Source organism: Dysidea avara, chromosome 13 (assembly GCF_963678975.1).
Source record: "Dysidea avara chromosome 13, odDysAvar1.4, whole genome shotgun sequence".
Lineage (NCBI taxonomy): Eukaryota > Metazoa > Porifera > Demospongiae > Dictyoceratida > Dysideidae > Dysidea > Dysidea avara.
In genome coordinates, this window is record NC_089284.1 from 11,236,984 (window position 1) to 11,256,566 (window position 19,583).

General features: G+C 39.1%; 1 long non-coding RNA gene across 1 annotated transcript; it reads right to left on the bottom strand.

Annotated features, from left to right (window-relative positions):
- Positions 1 to 9,678: 9,678 nt before the first annotated feature.
- LOC136242390 (uncharacterized) lies at positions 9,679 to 19,068 on the bottom strand. The gene is made up of 4 exons (XR_010694538.1): positions 18,822 to 19,068; positions 11,478 to 12,663; positions 11,372 to 11,423; positions 9,679 to 9,904 (listed from the first exon to the last, which is right to left on the bottom strand). It is a non-coding gene; the product is annotated as an uncharacterized lncRNA (long non-coding RNA).
- Positions 19,069 to 19,583: the final 515 nt, after the last annotated feature.

Here is a 19,583-nt window from a genome sequence, read left to right on the forward strand (position 1 = left end):
GAAGATGTGGTGAATGTTACTCAAGGGATTTACAGCAAGAAGACAGTCAGCAACGGTTTGAGCTTGTCAGCTACTAGTACATTTCGGCCTATCAGCATACTTACTACTAAAATCAGTCTTGACAAGCGCTACTCCGTGTTTGTCCATTATCAGTTAACACTTTTTTCTACTAATGTAGATTTTCAAAGCATGTTACTCATAAATGATGCCAATGCTGGATCAATGGTACACAGTGGAAATCAAAAGTACAAAACTGCTACAGGATTTTATATGGTTGAACTCAATGCTGGAGAATATGAATTTGAGATACTTTACAAGTCACCTAGAGCCATATTGGTGCAGGGTAGTTGGAGCTGGCAAACTGCAGTTCTACAGGTGATTTGGGCAGAAGATTCTCGTGTTGTTTCAGATGGCATCAAATGCTACCCTACTCCAGTCTCTACAAACTCATACAATGCCTGGGGCCCTATAAGAGACCTGGAGGCTGTTCTACACTTACCAACAGAGAGAGCTGTTCTCTCGGCTTACCAGTTATCAACAAAAACAAGTACACCCACCCATGTTCTTACAGGTTTACACGTGGACAACTTTTATCAACAAACATCATCAATTATTAAAGGTGACAGTGTCTCTCTTGATCTTCATGGAAGCTGGGCTGGAGTTGCTCGTGCTGGACTGCATTATTTTGGCCTAAACTATCGTACACCTGCCAGCATATCTTTCACAGACTGCAACAATGATTACACAAACAATAAAAACTTATATGCCATGATGATGCCTCCTTCATGTAAAGTAGTGACAGTCAATCCTAAAACTGGTTTGAGTCTTACTGATACTGACAATTGGGCTGCAACTGATTTGACTTACTCTCTCACACTACCAAAACAAGCTCATGTTATTGCTATGTACCAGTATGGTGGCTGGGGTGGTAGCGCTCGTACCATCATGCGTCTCAGCATTGACTCAGTTCCTCAACCTCATACTGCATCCATTAATGGTGACAATAACTTTACTGGAAACTTTGGTTTATGGCAGGGATCTCTTGCTAGTGGAGAGCACACATTCACTGTGGATTATCGTTCTACAGCAGCAACTACAAACACTGTATTAAGTGTTGATTGGGCTCACACCAATGGACATGCAATTTGGCACAACCGTGTTCTCACTGTGATTTATTGCTGAGTTGTAGGTGGCAATGAACACAAAGTTTGCTAAAATGTGTTATAGGTTTGTTGTGACTTGTTTGCATGCTGCAACTTCTTCAAACATGTACAAACATATTTATATATATATATATATATTTATATCATTTATCATCTTAAAACATGCACGGGTACACATACAAATACACATAGAGGTTTACTCTTGCTGCAAAGTAGTTGATTGCCCTTACATTTTAATTCTTATACAGCTATAGTATATAGTCTAAATTTAAGTATAGGCATAGCTAGCATAGGCAGTGGAAAGGGGCTAGGGCCCCATCAGAGTGGTCAAGACTTTCCTTCTTGGAGTTAGGGATGAGCCTATTTTGCTTTTTTTTCCACCTATTTTTCTTTCCAGCAATTCTTTTATTTTTTACCTATTTTGCTCAATATTTTGCTCTAAATTTTTCTATTTTGCTGAGCATCAGTAAAAATTAATTGCAGTATCTCTAGCTTACAAGTATGTGTGACTGCTCTATTAGAATATTTCGTAAGTAGTGACTGCTCTATTAGAGTATCTCGATCTTTAGTCACCATTTCCTATGAGCATATGTTGTCCTAATACTATGCGTGACTGTTCTATTAGAGTATCTCGATCTTTATCATACAAAATGTGCCAAGTTGCCATTCCTTGGTGCCCATTTTTCCAATTTTTCACCTATTTTTCCAGCATTTTGCTCTTTGCTTTTACCAACGTAGTTTTCCAGAAATTTTGCCGGCAAAATCGGCGCATCCCTAGGGACCAAAAGCTGTGAAGAGTTGATATACTCTAATAGAACACTCAAATACTACAGAAATAGAGTAGTTAAGCACTTTATAAAGAAAAAAAGTAACTTAAAATCTTGAAAAAATTTTTCCTACAGGAGAAATCAAACTACTGTTTCCAGGCTGTTTTGGTGAATGTTTAGTAGCCCTGTAGTCAACAGCCTCTAAAAAATCTTCGCCCAAAGAGGTTTTATTGACTGCAAATAGCCTGTTTTAAATATTTTTGACTAAAAGTTGGTGTTTTTATATCTGATGAACTTTGAGACATCATGAAAGCTAAAATGGCCACAACTTCTGGGGGGACCTCCTACTGCCAGAGATTCCGGCAGCCCTGGCCCCCTCACACTAACTACTTCCTCTGCCTGAGTAATTATAGGAGACCTCTATAGGATTTCACAGTGGAATGTTAGCAAACTGGGGCTGAAACTTACAGTGACACAGGAAAGAGAGTGATATTTTACAGGCTAGTAGCTACAGTGAGCAAACCATACTTAGTATGCATACTTAGCATGTGAAGCATGCTTTATGTAGACATGCCCCACAGAACAATTTTGATAACTTAGCTTTTTCTGATATTAAAATTGGTAGCAATTTTGACTAAAATTTATGAATATAGAGAAAATGATCATCATTATATAGTTAGCGGTGATAATACTAATTATACACAGCTAGGGTACTACAATAACTATGGTTAAAAGTTTAAAAGTTAAATTTCAATGGTTTACAATCCCTAGAAGATGCATATAGCTAGATAATTTTGATGAAGCCAAAATGCTACAAAATGATGCATGCCTTAGCCAGCACTGTCAATTCATGTCGCTATTGTCCTCAAAAGTTAATGACTAGAATTTACTTATTTCACCATTTATGGTATGGAGTTTCTAGTCTATAGTCCATTCTTACTGTGTTTATTCTTTAGCATCTCCTTTGGAAGTTTAGAATTTAAGGGATAATGTATATTAGTCAAACAACTTCCACACAGCCTTTAGCCATCTCACAAAATCCAATTTTAAAACATGTACACTCAGGAGTACTTGTCTGTTCTATTAGAGTAGTTGAATGCTCTACTTGATCTTCAAAAGTATTGGAGCTATGGTCTGCCTAGTGCTACCCCTTTTCTTATGATTTTTATAAAAAAGCTAGGTGAATTCTATATAATGTTTTATTGAATTTTGAAAACCTCTGACAAAATTGTGACTGTCTAGCTATGCATAGCATCCTCTGGCTTGTACAAATCTGAATCAACATTGGTAAAAGATATTTATATGTTAGATTACGCATGAACTCATGTCAGTTACATGTTTACACCTGTAGACTGAAGGTGTGTGTTTGTAGATAGGCTATGAGTATCTTCAAAAGTGTTGGGGCTACAGTTTCTAGAAAGAAGAGACAATTTAATTGAACAGGAGGTGTTGCAATGATCTGTTGGAATAAATAGATTTAAATAGACTCGAGACAATGTTTTTTTCCATCACACCTTCCCATGAGTAGTAGTCTAGTTCATATTTTCTAGAACAATGCATGTCAATGGCCTCATAACATGCAGTTGAAAATCATCGACTCAAATAAAAGAATAGTAAAGAAACTAGAGATATTTAAAAGAGAATACCTTCTATATAAGGTTTTAACATATATAAAAGTATGCAGGTTCTCTGTGTTTGTTCCTTGGGGTAGTACAGGTATTGTGGAGAGAAATTCAGCAAACAAACTAATTTTATAGCTATACAGATGAAATTAAATTATTAAAACTGCAATTGAAGTTGCATGTATGTATATAAGGTATCTGTTGTTTGATGTAGCATTAGGCAGCCATGATGAGAGAGCAGATATGGTGATACAGTTATATGAACTTTTAATAAGTACATCATCTTTGATATCATACATTCAAAGCATAAGAAACCATAAACAGTCATGCACATCATGCTTCAATGTTTTCAATAGAAAGAGTCCGTTTCCTCAATAGCTATTGTGGCTGTACTATGAATAGCACACTAAATATTAAACTACTTATATAATGAAAGTAAAACTATTATTACACAATAACCACAATGATGGACTGTATGAAGAACTATAATTACCTCAATTGCTTGACTACAGCTCCCATTGAGCTGTCTATGTGAAGATACAGGAGATGTAATGTCTACTTGATTGGGTAAACAATGCTAACAACAACAATGATACCAACACAGCATGCACATGCATTTCCACTGAAGATGTAATTATAAGAGGAAAAGGAAACTGCAGACCTATAATAGCATGCAGCTAAGCATTCTCTATATGCAACTATGAATCCATACACAATAAGGATATTTCCTGAACCTGACAAATAACCGTTTCCTGCTATTGCATGAAAATCTATTTTTGGTACATGTATATATACTGTTTGGGAACTTTCCATCTGCAGGTGTACATAGCTAGTATTTACTATATTCACTGATTATAATAAAAATCATTTCATTCTAAGGAAAAATATATTATGAACTCTTGTAATAACAACCTATAGAAGTATACATTTCTGAAATTTTTAACTATAGTTATACATGATTTTTAACTATAGTTATTAAGCCAAATGCTTAGGAGCTATGTAGACAGTTACCTTCAAGTAATAGTCTTAACAAATAAAATAATGTCCACTTGGTTCCACTTGGGGTACGGTGAGATAATAAAGTCACTCTCTAAGGTTCAAAAAATACTTGAAATTAACAAGAAGACATCCTGACCACCTGGCAGACTCCTGTAAGCATTTGAGCATTAATCTGAGCATTAATCTGATGGCTGCAGGTTTGAGGCTGCCCAGGTTAAGTCATCTCCACCTTTTCAAACATATTTTCTGTAACAATTTTAAACAGGCTGTAGAAAAGGAACACATGTACAGTTGGATAGCTCCTAATGCATACATTCACGATGCAATAAATGTGTTCCAGCAGTTACAGCTGTATGTGTAGTGCATTTTGTATGTAGTGACTGTGTGCAACTGTTGATCATGCTACATAGGTGGTGAAAACAGAGCCCCCTTCCCCCCTCCAACTTTCATTTGACATTGTTTACTCTATTAGAGCAGTCAACAACTCTAATACTGTAAGTAGCCACTTGATAACATAATTGAATCATCTAAAAATGCTCTCTCAGAGCTTTTAAAAATTAATATGAAAAATTTCTAGCATCCATATTATCTGTTGACTCCTCTGTGTAAAATTCATTGTCAAAATTGCAATATTCACTCTTTGAACTACTCCACTGCCCCTTCTTATCGAAATTAGTGTTTTATGAGTTAGAAAAGATTATGAGAAAATTTTATACAATTACAATTATAATGATATGTAATAACACAATCACAAGTTCAGCATTTTATAAAAATTGTCAAGAGCTTCCTAACCTTGTACTGTAACATTATAACAATCTCCAAATAATAATAGCTGGCTGATTGTTCAGCTTGCATATTACACAATGTAGTTAACTAAATGCATTAGACATACTGTACATAGTTACCTGTATATTAAGTGTTCAACTACTATTGATGGCAAGCTGTTGCTATTTCAGTTGCACAGAAGATGTGGTGATGTTATGCAAGGAATTTACAGCAAGAGGATGGTCAGCAATGGTCTGAGTTTGTCAGCTACTAAAATACAGTAGTACTATATCGGCATGTTTCCTACTAATATCAGTCTTGATAGGCACTACTCAGTGTTTTTCCATTATCAATTAGTACTTTTTCTCAATGTAGATTTTCCAAGCATGTTGTTACTTATAAGCCAATGGTAAACAGTGGAAATCAAAAGTAATTATCATCTTAAATTCTCTCACTGTCAAGCTAGAACAGAAATATATCTCTCAAACTCCTGCTAAAGCAATAGTGACAGGGAATGTGGACGTTTTGCTAATAAACACACGCACACACACATCAGAGAGGTAAATGCATCTGTTAGACTCATTGAAACATTTGAGTATGCAATTCAATCATAATTTAGCATACAGAAAGCTATGTACGTACAAGAGTGCTCTTGTTAATGACAAAGTAGCTATAATGTTCCCCACACTATACAGTACAATTCATATAGTAGCTTACTTCCTGGCACTTTTGTATTATATACTTATAACAAGTCATATAAGTTAGGGCATAAATTAAATTGCAGTGCTTACTTCATCCTTACTAGATGTTATGTATGTAATACTGAAGTACTTACAATGTAGAATTGTTTACACAAACATGTTTGTTTAAAATGTAAATAGGAAACAGTGATATTACAGTTGTCTACAGTACATCTACAGTTGTCTAGAGCAGTTATTGCCCTGTCAACTTTGAGCTGCTATTATTATTATGATAACTATAAGTATTAGACTAATAATGTACATGACACCTCCAATTATCATGCCAACGATGTTTAGAATACGGGCAATCCTAGAGGCTCTTGCAGCCTCTTCATATTTACCAGCATCGTACTTCGAATCAACCTACGTATGAATTACAAACATTCATTTAATAGCTAATTAAAACTTATGAAGAATGCACAAATACTGCAGCATGTGTGTCATGTATATTTTCCTAGCTATGTATGTATACTTCCAGCGGTGGATCTAGGATTTTTAAAAGGGGTTTTTTGAAAGTTAGTATAGCTGAATAAGGCATCTGATGATATTTTTCAAGAAAATTCTGAGGTTTTAGAAGCTCTGAGATCAGATTTTAGGCTACTTTTAGTCAGCAATTATAAAAATCCAATGCTTTAAACTGTAAATACTATAGCTAACTATAGGGCAAAGATGTTGACTATAAGCTGTAGCTTTGATCGCTCTATTAGAATAGTTGCTTGACTGCTCTATTAGAGTATCTCGAATCTTGATTGTTTTTAATGCAATGGGAGATGAAAAGTGAAGTGTTGCTGAGGGTATAATAGTTATACATGGTATCAGTTAAGTGCATCTGCATGCAATACAGTGGTATATAGTTGTTTGATATGACAAATTGTCAGTACAACAATGTTTATGCATTTAGACTGCAACTGAGCTAAATTTAAAAGGGGGTTTCTGTCGAAACCCCATAAACCCAACTAGATCCGCCACTGCTTTTATAAATTTATAAGCACTTCTAAGGCACAGCAATATCAGTACAGCAAGTCTCTGTCATTATGAGTTTTGCAAATTGGACACTGTAAAAATGGATAAGGTATATTATGCAAATGATTGTACAAATATGATACTATGGTGTTGTTGTGAGACTACAAGTGGTTTGTTAAAGTAACTAACTATTCCCTGTATACTCAATGAATGCACACCTACCATAACAGAATATATTAATGCTGCAATTCCCAATGGGAGGCAGAAGAAAAAAATAGTGCTCACTGACAAATCCAAGTAGTTATTTGGCCTGGTAGGTGCAGCCATCACCTGCAGATGAAACAAACCAGCATTGATTTAGAATCAGACATATACAGCCAGAAGGTGTTACATTATAATGTAGCTAACTATACTGCCACAATTTTATCAATTAAATGCATAGTATGGGCAATTTCAGGTGCCAAAAAACAAAATAGTCAACAAACTATAATTTTCTAAGATAAACAACTAATAGTAATGCATACAGTCTAGAAACTGCTAGAATTCAACACTCATTAGTGTGTTGGATTGGCAAAGATATTGCACCATCATGGCAGTGCTACTCTCTAATCCCAATGTCAGTTTAGTTGTCTCGCTCAATGGATGCAGCAATTTAAAAAAGTTTCAGTATTTATAATTAATGTTTGCGATGAAGCTCAATCATATTAGCACAAGTCTGTGAATACAATTCTCAAAGGTCTGTTAGGAAATGCACAATTTAATCACTGGTACAGTATCAAGCCTAAAATGCACCACTCAGTCTTCTTTTGTTTCCTCCACTATGGAAAATTAACTTTACAACATAGATTTTGTTTCACCCCTTCTTTTATACTGCTGTAGCCTACAGCAGTATAAAACAAACTAGCAATACATACATATAATTTTAATCACCAACAGCTAATAAAAGTAATAAACTCACCACATTGGCTGTGCACTATTGTTGGGGATAAGGTGGACCTATACATAGGAGGACAGAGAGTAAGGATAATACAAGTAAATTTTGAGCGTATATATCTGTACATGCATTCAACACATAGTAAATTGCTATATGTGACCGGATTTCATATAACAAGGCTTCCACACACACAAAATCAAACTTACGATTTTACCAGAAATGGATTGCTGGTCTAATACACTATCATATTTCACACTGTACTTCCTTCAGCACTGGCAAGTCTGGTTTCTGTAGCAGCTTTCTTCCGACCCTGTCAAAGCCACGAGTGTGAGATTGGCACCATTAAATGGCCATGGCTTTGTGATAATGGTGTGTAGTGAGCTGGGACTTCACAGAGAGCTCGCCAATAGTGTTCTCAGTCAATTTGGAGTAATTTGAGGGCCATGGAGAGCCCAAACTTGGCCTATGGATTCAAATCGTCTTCTTACTCCATTTTATACCCGTATATTAAGACCACCGTCCACCCCCACCCTCCCACCCTTATTACTACCACCGTCCACCCCCACCCTCCCACCCTTATTGCTACCACCGTCCACCCCCACCCTCCCACCCTTATTGCTACCACCGTCCACCCCCACCCTCCCACCCTTATTGCTACCACCGTCCACCCCCACCCTCCCACCCTTATTGCTACCACCGTCCACCCCCACCCTCCCACCCTTATTGCTACCACCGTCCACCCCCACCCTCCCACCCTTATTACTACCATCTGTGATATTATAACCTGCTCGAAAAAAGCTGCTCAAAACAGGGCAAATTTTGGGTATCAGAACTGTATACACCCACTCAGTGATAGCTAGTGAACAGATGAACAATTGGTGCAAATTTTGTTTGCACAGCTGTAGGCACTGGGAAGTTATTACACAATGATTCCTTAAAATCGCCATATCTCCTAACAAAGCTTTGTGCGTCGAAGCCTTGTTTTGTCAAATCCAGTCACATATAAACTTTAAGAATATATGCATGACCTGGTAAAAGTATGTACAAAAAGGTTGCTCCTTTTGCAGGAGGTATGATAGCTAAAGTATAGCTATGGTGCAAAATAACACTAGCTTTATGATGTCTCTGCTTCCTTAGCTGATTCAGAAATATATAGGCTTCTACATAGAGCTGTTGCACAGATTAGCACATTTGTTGATGTGATTTGTAAATTTTGTTATTCAGACATCTGCAGAAGGGTTCTTAAACAATTAGTCCACATAATATCCATAACAATTTCAATGTTTCATACAATAATGTAGTCATCATACCCATGCATTGTTTAACTTAATGAGAAATCAATTTTCAGTTATAATTTATCAAGTTGTAATGAATTGTATATATAGCTATGGAAATGTCCTTTACCTATTGGATGAACTGACAATGGTCACTATTAGCTAGATAGCTACATCAAATGAAGCCACACACTTATAGCATTATTTAACTATTCATTCATTATAATATTCATTAAACTCAATGTACAGATGACATTAGCTATCATATGCGTATTGTGAGATACAACAGTGATATTCATGTGATAATCATTGTAGTGTAATAATAGTACAATTCTTATGCTATGTATACATCTCTTGATTCAGTCCATGCAACATAGACACATGTAATTTAGCTGACTTTTCATCATGTGATAAAAGTACATATATCATACTACACTATTATTCCTTGATCTCCCAGAATCTATTTTTGATACTGTACATTTTTAGCTATGTGAAATGTAAATTTAATGCCATGTTTAAACAAGACAACTATAATTAATGTGGTATTCATATTCTTATTCTTTCATGTAGCAATGAATAATCTTCCCATCATAAAATCATCAATTTAATGAACATCCTTTTCTGATTTTCCTGCTTGTAGCTGAATGCTGTAGCTATTCCGCTCCAATAGTTTTTAGCTACATAGTTTTTGGTAAAAATTAATGAAAATAGCTTTACATTGCACTCCTAATTATGATTAATCTACACTATTGTTCTCAATTTATCACTGAAATGTAGCACCTCGAGGTAATGTAGAGAACTAAGGCCAATGAAACTTAATTACCAGTTTCTCGCTCAGATTTTTGAAAATTTGATGCGGGCGGGCGGTTATTATTCATTATTCATTATTTTTCCAAAAGCACAACACACATCCAAACATGAAGATTTCTGCCAAAAAACAGTGAGATTACTCTTGCATTAAATAGCTAAAGTACGTTACTAATCTATAACAAGTGATTTTTCCATTAGAGTATAGCTGATTGCTCTATTAGAGTAAAAGTGACTGTTCTATTAGAGTATTTCGATCTGAAATACCAATAATGAAATTCCATGCGGGTGTATCAAAAGCATGCGAGCGATGACGCGAAACTGCTAATCAAGTTTCATTGGCCTAATGATTGTTTAGGAGATATAGGTAATATTATGTGGAGTAGCATAAAATGACTGCAAGGGATAACAATAGCTATATAGCCAATTTATTGTTGCTTGCTATGCATGCTAGCACTTAACCACTTATAATCAATAAGCCTCCATAGTCCATACAGTACAAAATTTCAGCACAAACGAATTTTAGTCATTTGTAGCTGTTTACGTGTGTACACACATGTGTACATAAGATTGATATAATATGCATATTTTCTTACATTGTAAACTTCTATCTAGTTGTAATGTATATGTATTAGGCCCCTATTTTGTGATTATTAGTTTCTCATCCACCGCCCGCATCCTTCTTAAGCTACCGCATGGTAAGCCATTATTTACTCTGTGCATGCTCAGAAGAACACGTGATACCAAACCGTTATTTAAGTTGATGAACGCTACACTGCGCTATATATCGCCAGGAGAACTGTTGTTTTCCTTAACAAATTGCTGCAGTGCCAGTTGCAATCGTGCTCTATCAACTTCATCAAAGTAGGCTTTCAGTTGACTGTCGAAAAACAGTTGGCGACTGATCACGAAAAGTTGAATCAGCTGGTGAAGGAAATGTTTGTAGAAAGAAAGAAAGACAATTTGGACAAGGTCTGTACATCAGTGTGTTAATATTATAAAATAATGGCATAATGGTAATACCCTCCCGCCCGCATCATAATAATTAGAAAGGCTGGATGAGAAACTAATAATCACCGAATAGGGGCCTTATCAGCAATTGTATAATTATATATGCCTTAACAATTGCACGTGTATCCAAGCAGTCTTAAATAGCTAGTAGGACTTGTGGCTATCTTGTGCTCATAAACATGAAAATGTACGACAAAACAGATTATCAGATTATTAGTTGCCTATTAGTAGTACTGTACGTACAAACCATTGTCAGTCAGCTCCAAGCAGCCAAATATTACATTATAATGCTGTATTCATATTCAGCACTAGCTATATATACTCACCTGACATGGGGCTTCCATACGCAGGTTGCTGCACATTGGCAGATACCTGGGGCTAGATACATATGATTTGGTTATGATCAGTATAATGTTGCTATTGGTAACATACTTGTGGGCTGTAGCTGTGGGGCGGATAGGCCACTGCTGGAGGATTAAGTTGGTGTTCTTTTTCTGCCATTGCCGGTTTGTTAAGTGTTTCAACAATCTTTTCTCGTTATAAGTGTATAATACATTCATTAATATAAATACTCTGCGTCACTATATTAACTCAATTGTTCCAGACTTTTGTTCACAATCATTGAACAATAGCTACATTCAGTTGAAATGTTATATAGTGCTGCTTGCAAAGAAGTACATATTCAATATTGAATAATGATTTCAGTGAGCAAAATACACACAGCTATTCACAGGAACTATGGCAATAAAGTGATTTATATTAAGTGTAGTGTTTTATTTAGCCAGAACCTTCCCATAATATAATAAGACTTACTAAAATCTTTGTACACCTCTTCCTGCAAATATATATATACTAGCTGTAGTACCTGCCCTATTGTGCAGGGCAGTATGTACAATGACATGGAAATTAAATGAAATTACAGTTGGTAATATACTATTATAGATACTTTATAAAAGACTAAGGAAACAATGTGGTGTAAGGATTGCATGAATGCAATAATTGTGGAGAAGTGCACTCTTATTGGAATATTTTGTGACTTAAGTTGCTCAAATTCTACCATCAACCAAACATACCATGAATTACTGTAATCTGCACTACAACGATTCTGTTATGACAAAATATAACGGCTTTATAAAATATAACAGCATGGGCACAGAGTGGGGGCTAGCAAGAAATAATAATAAATGAAAACAAAAAATTTTGAGTCATCCAGCCCAAGACAGCTCATGGAAAAAACCTGCCAGCCTTTTCTTTTGTTTTGCTGCACAGGAAAAACCGAAAAATGCTCCACTCTGCTTTGTATGCATGTGTAGAAAGAGTTCAAATCATTGCTGCAAAGTCTATAAATAGCTCCCATTTTCACAACGTGCTGCACGTTGTGAAGAACAGTCTGCCACGGGACCGTGTCATTTCACTGTGTAGCTGCAGTCATCCCTCCTCCGAGCAAACCATCCAGGATATGCATAAAGACAAAAGAATAGAAAAGATAAATAGTTTCACACATACATAAATATACAAAGCAACCATCTGATACATTTTTTTACCATAATACCTTCCTTACCACCATCCACAGGTGCTGATCCACAATATCACAAAGCAGCAGTAGCAGCAGACAAACCTAAATAAAGTGCATGTGTTTGCCTATCTAAAAACCTCACTATAGACTACATTACGTGTTTTGCAATCCCCTCTAACTAAAAGTGTCAATCTATCTGCTGAACCTACCCTAGATAGTGCCACATAAAGCATGCCGTGTGTGAAGCTTTCGTCCGTCAAATCTAATCCTACAGCCTTAAAAGTTTGGCCCTGGCTTTTGTTAATGGTCATGGCAAAGCAAAGTGCAATTGGAAATTGAAGCCGTCTAAATTCAAAAGGCAAAACCGAGTTACTCGGAATGAGTGGTATTATAATATCGTGTCCTGCATATCTACCGTGAGAAATCTTGGCCTCTACTGTGTTAGCCGACAGTTTAGTAACTACACACCTAGTGCCATTAGTAACCCTTGGAGGATCTAGAGAGCGTAGAATAATAATAGGAGCGCCTACTTTAAGTAAGAGAAGATGCTGAGGTAGTCCAGATACCTCTAAAGAGTTCAAGAATTCTGTTGGAAAGTGAACAGCCTGAGATTCATCAGGTATGGTGTCCAAGGACCTGTAGTCACAGCAGTCACCAGGTAACTGCTCCACCAGAGTCATGTTGATGGAATGAGTGGTCTTGTTAAGAGGAGCAAGAATGCAGTGTTCAGAAAGCCAAGCCAAGTCGCTAAAGTTAGAGAGCAAATCTGGATACACCCTGGAAACCAGTTCCTCCTTGCTATCCACAAAGGTTCCCATGGTGTCAGGTAGCTGGACAACATCAGGTAGAGTGTCAATAGGAAACTTCCCATCTCCAATGGCCAATAGTTCTTCAGCGAATTGTCCAGCTGCCACATCCCCACACAGGTGCACTCTCATGTTAGTGTGTAGTTGTTTAACCACCACACTGTCCCACAGATGAGATCGCTTGAGGCAAGCATCAACAATGTTACCTCTAGTGCCACCTTGAATGACAGGTAGAATCTGCCTGAAGTCACCACACAGTAGCATGCACTTGCCTCCCATTGGATTATCATTCCCTGTCAGATCCCTCAGGGTACGGTCCAAAGCTTCAAAAGCACCTCTGTTGGTTATGGGGGCTTCGTCGACTACTATGGCTTTAGCCTCTATGATCACCCTACATAGTGCAGTTCCTTTCTTGATGTTGCACATGGGGATGTCCGATGCATGCAAGTCCAAAGGGATCTTAAAGGTGCTATGCAAGGTACGTCCTCCAGTCAAGAGAGTAGCAGCTATTCCGCTAGAAGCAGTAGCTAATGCTATGTCACCTACAGACCTAAGTTTAGCTAGAATAAGATTGATCAAGAAAGTTTTGCCAGTTCCACCAGGGGCATCCAAGAATAACATGCCTCCCTCGTCTCTATCTATCATGGAGCAAAAGGTGTCATAGACATCTTGCTGGTCAGCAGTAAGCAATGGAACATTACGATTTATGTATGCCTGTTGCTCTTCAGGATTATAGTCAATCTCCCTACGGTACACACGTGCAAACCTATCGCTATCCACTGCCTGAGGCTGGGGTAGCCCATACTCAGACAGTTCCCTACCTCCCATGGAAATAACTTTTTCCTGCAAGTCATTGAGAGCCACATTGAAGATGTCATCATTGAACTCCAAGTCATTATCCCTATGTTGAGTACGTTGCTGGTGCAAGAAGTCCTCTGCCATTGCTTCCTTGTGGTTCTCGTAAATCTCCAGAGGGTTGGATGGTTCACACCAATTAAGGATCACTGCAAACATGGTGCGAAGACTTGCAGGTGAGTTGCTGACTGATGCCTCTTCCATAGCCAAGTGGTACTGATTATCATCCTCAAGAAGACCTAACCTCAAACATGCATCCCTAAAGGAACTACAGAGGTCACCTTCAACAGTTCTCAAGTCAGCAAAAGACTGGGGTCCCCTAACATGATGAAGCAGCAATTGAAGGTAGAAGCATTCTCCCTGACGTGGACTGATGGTGTAGACTCTGCCTATAACCTGAGCCTCCTTAACTCCAGGATGGTCAGCGACATCCTTTCCCTGTTTTCTCCTGTTCCAAGTCTTCCTGCTCCAAGTCTTCCTGCTCCACGTGTAGTACTGAGGCACTTCTTCATACAACAGAGTCCTGGCGAAATCATCAGATTGACAGAGGACAAAGAACTCTGTCAACGTAGTCTTCGGAGGGTCACCAGAAGCCTGTTCTCTTGCAGTCTCCTCAGTGAAATACACTCGTTGGCCATTCTCCAAGTGAACAGCAAGCTGTTCAACAGGAGGGAACCTTTCATGTATGGGGAACTCCAGTATTCTCCAGGCAGCCTCGCTGCTGCTGATGTAGCGTGCGTTCTGGAAGTCTGAGATCTCATCCACCTGATCAGACCTCAGAGCAAAGGTTGCCTGATCACAACCCTTGTGTACGTATTTCAGTACATACTTGATGGATTTGATGGACACGCAAAGCTCGACATTACAGTGACAGTTTAAAGAACGAAGCAGAAGTTTGTTGTAAGGCACAATCCACCTGTTGTCAATCTCTTGAGTAACGCGAGACCCAATCACCCTCATATTAATGGTAGCCACTTGTCCACCATCCTCAGGGTTCCTCCTCCTGTACAGTGGGTAACTGTCTGCACGTAGTTGGGTATCAGCCTTGAACTGCTTTGGGTAGCTCTTACTGCAGCGGCCATCTTCCATGCAGGGTGAGTCAGGGTTGATGCTCCCACAGGGCCCATGTACCATGTTGGAAATCACGATCTGATGCAGCTCAGGATCAACCATTGGATCAGGGATCTCAGCACAGATGACATCATCAATCTTATCTGGAGTGATCTTGTGCTCTGGAATAAGCCATTGCAGCAAATGGCAATGTGGCAAACCGCGCTTTTGCCATTCTGTTGAGTAGAGCCAAGCCCGTGGTTTCCCAAAAATGATCTCCTTTGTGAGCATCTCTAACAATTTCTTCACCTTAAGCCTAAACACACGGGCCACTAAGTCTGGACGGTCCAGAGGCTCTTGACCTGGTAGTAGATTGTTCCTAATCTCTGGCCAATTAGGATTGGTGGTCATGGTGATAAAGAGGTCGGGGTGGCCATACTTCCTAATGTAGGTCATTGCATCCTGTTGACGCTCATGCATGTAGCGTGATCCACCAGTAAATGACGACGGTAGGATCACCCTACGACCAACATTCCTGGGGTCACCATCCCCATCTACCATTGCATCCCGCAAATCCTGGTAGCAATCAGCACGTAGCGCCTTTTGCTCACGCCTGAGAAACTGTAAGCGCTCAGTTTCAATCTTACAGTAGGCGTCAACCAGGAATTGCTGGAAAAGCCTTTTAGCCTTAAGCAATACAGGCACTTGCTGCCTGACCATGATGTGGTAGCGGTAATACACCATGGCTGTCAATTTCCTACCATTAGCCAATTTCAGGTTGATGTGCCATCCATCGGTGCCATAAGAAAAGAGTAAAGGATACTGTAAAGGATCATACCCCCTATGAAGTTCAGAAATGCGCTGCAAAGACCCATCCCTATAGTGCAAAACTATGTCCCTATTATTTACATTATCATTAGGCATTAGCACTCCTACCTCGTCACACATCGGGCTATTGTACCTCCTAGCATGCTCTCCTACAGGCCGTTTGTTCTCATTAATCACTACCCTAATATTTGCTGGCTCATCATGCTGCTCAAATATTTCTTTAGCTACCTTAATAAGTTGAACATAGTGATTATCGTCATGCAAAAGCTCAGTAATACCCCTAACTATGCCAAGCCTTAACCCATCAACTATCCCACATCTTGTAGCTACTTCAGTTTGCTGGTTGTCGATAAAATAAATTTGGGAAAATTTAGGAGACTCACCTGTTGATGGAACTAAACTACCTATACGATGATAGACTTGACCCTGTACTCTAAAAGAAGGATTGAAGCCAGCCATAGTTATCTCGTTACAGCCAAAGCTTGTCATTTGAAATGCACTATTATACTTACGTATGCTAGCTAGAAAATGTTTACCTGCTGTGTTTGTACCTTCATACAGGTGTCTCAAGAATGACTGGGGTTGTGGAAATGCCTCTAACTGGACATTACCCTTCAAGCAACAAAGGGATTCAGTCTCCTGGGGAAATTTTAATGCGCCGCAGTGTGTGCATTCTACACTAAGTGTGCCTACATCTGTAGTGTTGAAGAAGTTGTGTGGCTGATAGTTAAGCCCCCTAAAGCTTGGGTGTGTGCTTGCACGTACCTGTTGTCTGCGTGCTGTGTTAGCCTGCTGCTCCAGAGCTCTGTAGAGTGGATCAGCTCGAGCTTGTTGATGGGAAGCTGTATCTTGTTGTTGCTCCTCCCTCCTTGTTACTGGGTCTTCACGCGCAAGTCGACGGGCAGCTGTATCACGCTGCTGTTCTTCTTCTCTAGTGGCCAGGTCCGCACGCGCAAGTCGACGGGCAGCTGCATCGTGGATTCGTTCCTGTGATCTTCTTTCTTCGTCCTGGCGGGCCACACGATGGGCTTCTGCGTCACGTTGTCGTCGTCTCTGTTGTGAGTCCAGTTCGCACCTAGCACTGGATGAGGTGGTAGCTCCAGTTGAAGCCTCCTGGCGGCGCAGTATTTGTCGTTCTGCTTCTTCCCGTCTCTTCTCTGGATCCAATCTTTGGTTCTGCTTGCGTCTCTTTGCTTGAAACGCACAAAAAGTAGACGATCGTTTTCGCTTAGGCGGCATGCTCGGGCATGCTTACACAGCACATCAAATGAATTTGAATTAGAAATATCACGTGTGTACAGTTGGCAAAAACACATGCAGTACAGTGCGAAAAAAGGTGTACTGAAAAGGTGTACTGAAAAGGTGCCCAAAACGAAAAAAGTTAACACCAGCTGGACTCGAACCCACAACCTCGCGCACGTAAGGCAGGCACCTAAACCATTAACCTATCTACTTCACCACATTGTTACTTCAATATTTTAGTATTATAAAGACTTTTACAAATGGACTGAGATAGGTGTTTACTTGCGGTTTGCATGCGGTTTATAGAAAGAATTCAAGCGAATTTTAGTCTACACACCTGCCTTCAACGGCCCCTAGACGACTAACGATAGCTCGCACGAACTTTTCGAAAGCGTCATTGTTGAACTCAATAATCAGCGCTTCCGTGACGCCAAAGACGCTTCCAAACGCGCAGCGGTTCGAGAGTACAATGCGTGACATCAAATGGAATGCAGACAGACAGACAGACGGCTTTTCACTCTTATAATATAATAATAATAATATAGATAATATAGATTATACTAGACAGATGCTAAAAGCATGATGGGGCGAGCCTGAGACGATGAGTTATGTGTATTATCAGGAGCTCATCGAGTCCGAAGCTCCATAATAATTATTTGTAGAGCTACAATGCTACAACTAGACAGATGCTAAAAGCATGATGGGGCGAGCCTGAGACGATGAGTTATGTGTATTATCAGGAGCTCATCGAGTCCGAAGCTCCATAATAATTATTTGTAGAGCTACAATGCTACAATTACATCATTCTTTATGGTATGTCAGAACTTTTCCTAGATAAGGAATATATTATGTTAAGAAATGTTTCGTATGTTTGAATTTTTCAGTGCTGTCCACATTGTGAGTACGTGGAGTTACATGCTTCCTCGTCCTTCAGATTTGATGAGTCTGTGGTAGTAGCAATGATGGAGAGCAAATGAGCTACATGATTAAAACACTTTATACAGTAATTGTAGCTAATTTTGAGTATGATTGATAAGTGTGTATCAAACCGCAATATTTTCTTTTTCAGATAACAATAAAACCATGCTGATTACCAAAATTTGGTAATCTTGCTTAGTGTACTATGGCAAGCAGAAGCAAGAGCAAAGTATTTACTCTTGGCATAAGAAGGCGTCCTGAGGTATATATTATCTATGGCATAAGGTGATAGCACAGCTCTCAGCAAAGATATTATAAGCACCTTTACATCGTTGATCAGAAACATATCAACAACCCCTTTACTTTTAAAGGTGGTAATTTACTGAAGCCTTTGCATGCATAATTGGATTTTAGCATGGGATGCACCAAGGAGAGAGCTGTTAAAATACTGCTGCTCTAATTTTATTTAAAGCACAGGCAACATCTTAATTTATCATTTAGTTTTCTTTTCTGTTCCAGTGTCACATTGGGCGATCAGCTGGCATACTACTGAACACAAACCTTGCGTCCGCGGTCTTCCTCTCTCTTCAAGTCTATCACACCCTCTTCTTCACCTGAGCCTTTTTGCTCTAGCTTCTTCGCTTTCCACATTGCTAACCATGCCATATGTATTACCGTGTTCTTTGCGTAAACGTTTGGGAACGCGACGATCGTACGGTCCAATGGACTACTAACAGTGTGGGACTTTCCGTGTTCTTTCGGTAAACGTTTGGAAACGCGACGATCGGTACGGTCCAATGGACTACTAACAGTGTGGGACTTTCCGTGTTCCTTCGGTAAACGTTTGGGAACGCGACGATCGTACGGTCCAATGGACTACTAACAGTGTGGGACTTTCCGTGTTCCTTCGGTAAACGTTTGGGAACGCGACGATCGTACGGTCGAATTGAGTACTGCAATTGTTTTTTTTTTTTTTTTTTTTTTTTTTTTTTATTTATTTATTTATTTTATTATTTTTTTTTACCCGGGCTTGATGGACTGCCCTTGCCTACCACCCCCAGCACATAAATGGCCTGTGCTGGACAAACCGGGACTTTCTTAGTCCACGGCAAACTGAGACTCTGCCCGAATCAGCTCCACAATTGGGGGAGTCTTAACATAGTGACCGATGGATGAGCGGGCTCCGCGGATGCATTGTATGGAGGACCGCAAGAGAGAAAAAGATAGACAGCACCTTAACCACCCCATGACAACAGAGTACTGCAATTGTGGGACTCGCTCAGGCTCGCCCCAATCATGCTCATTATGTGTATCACTCTGTAT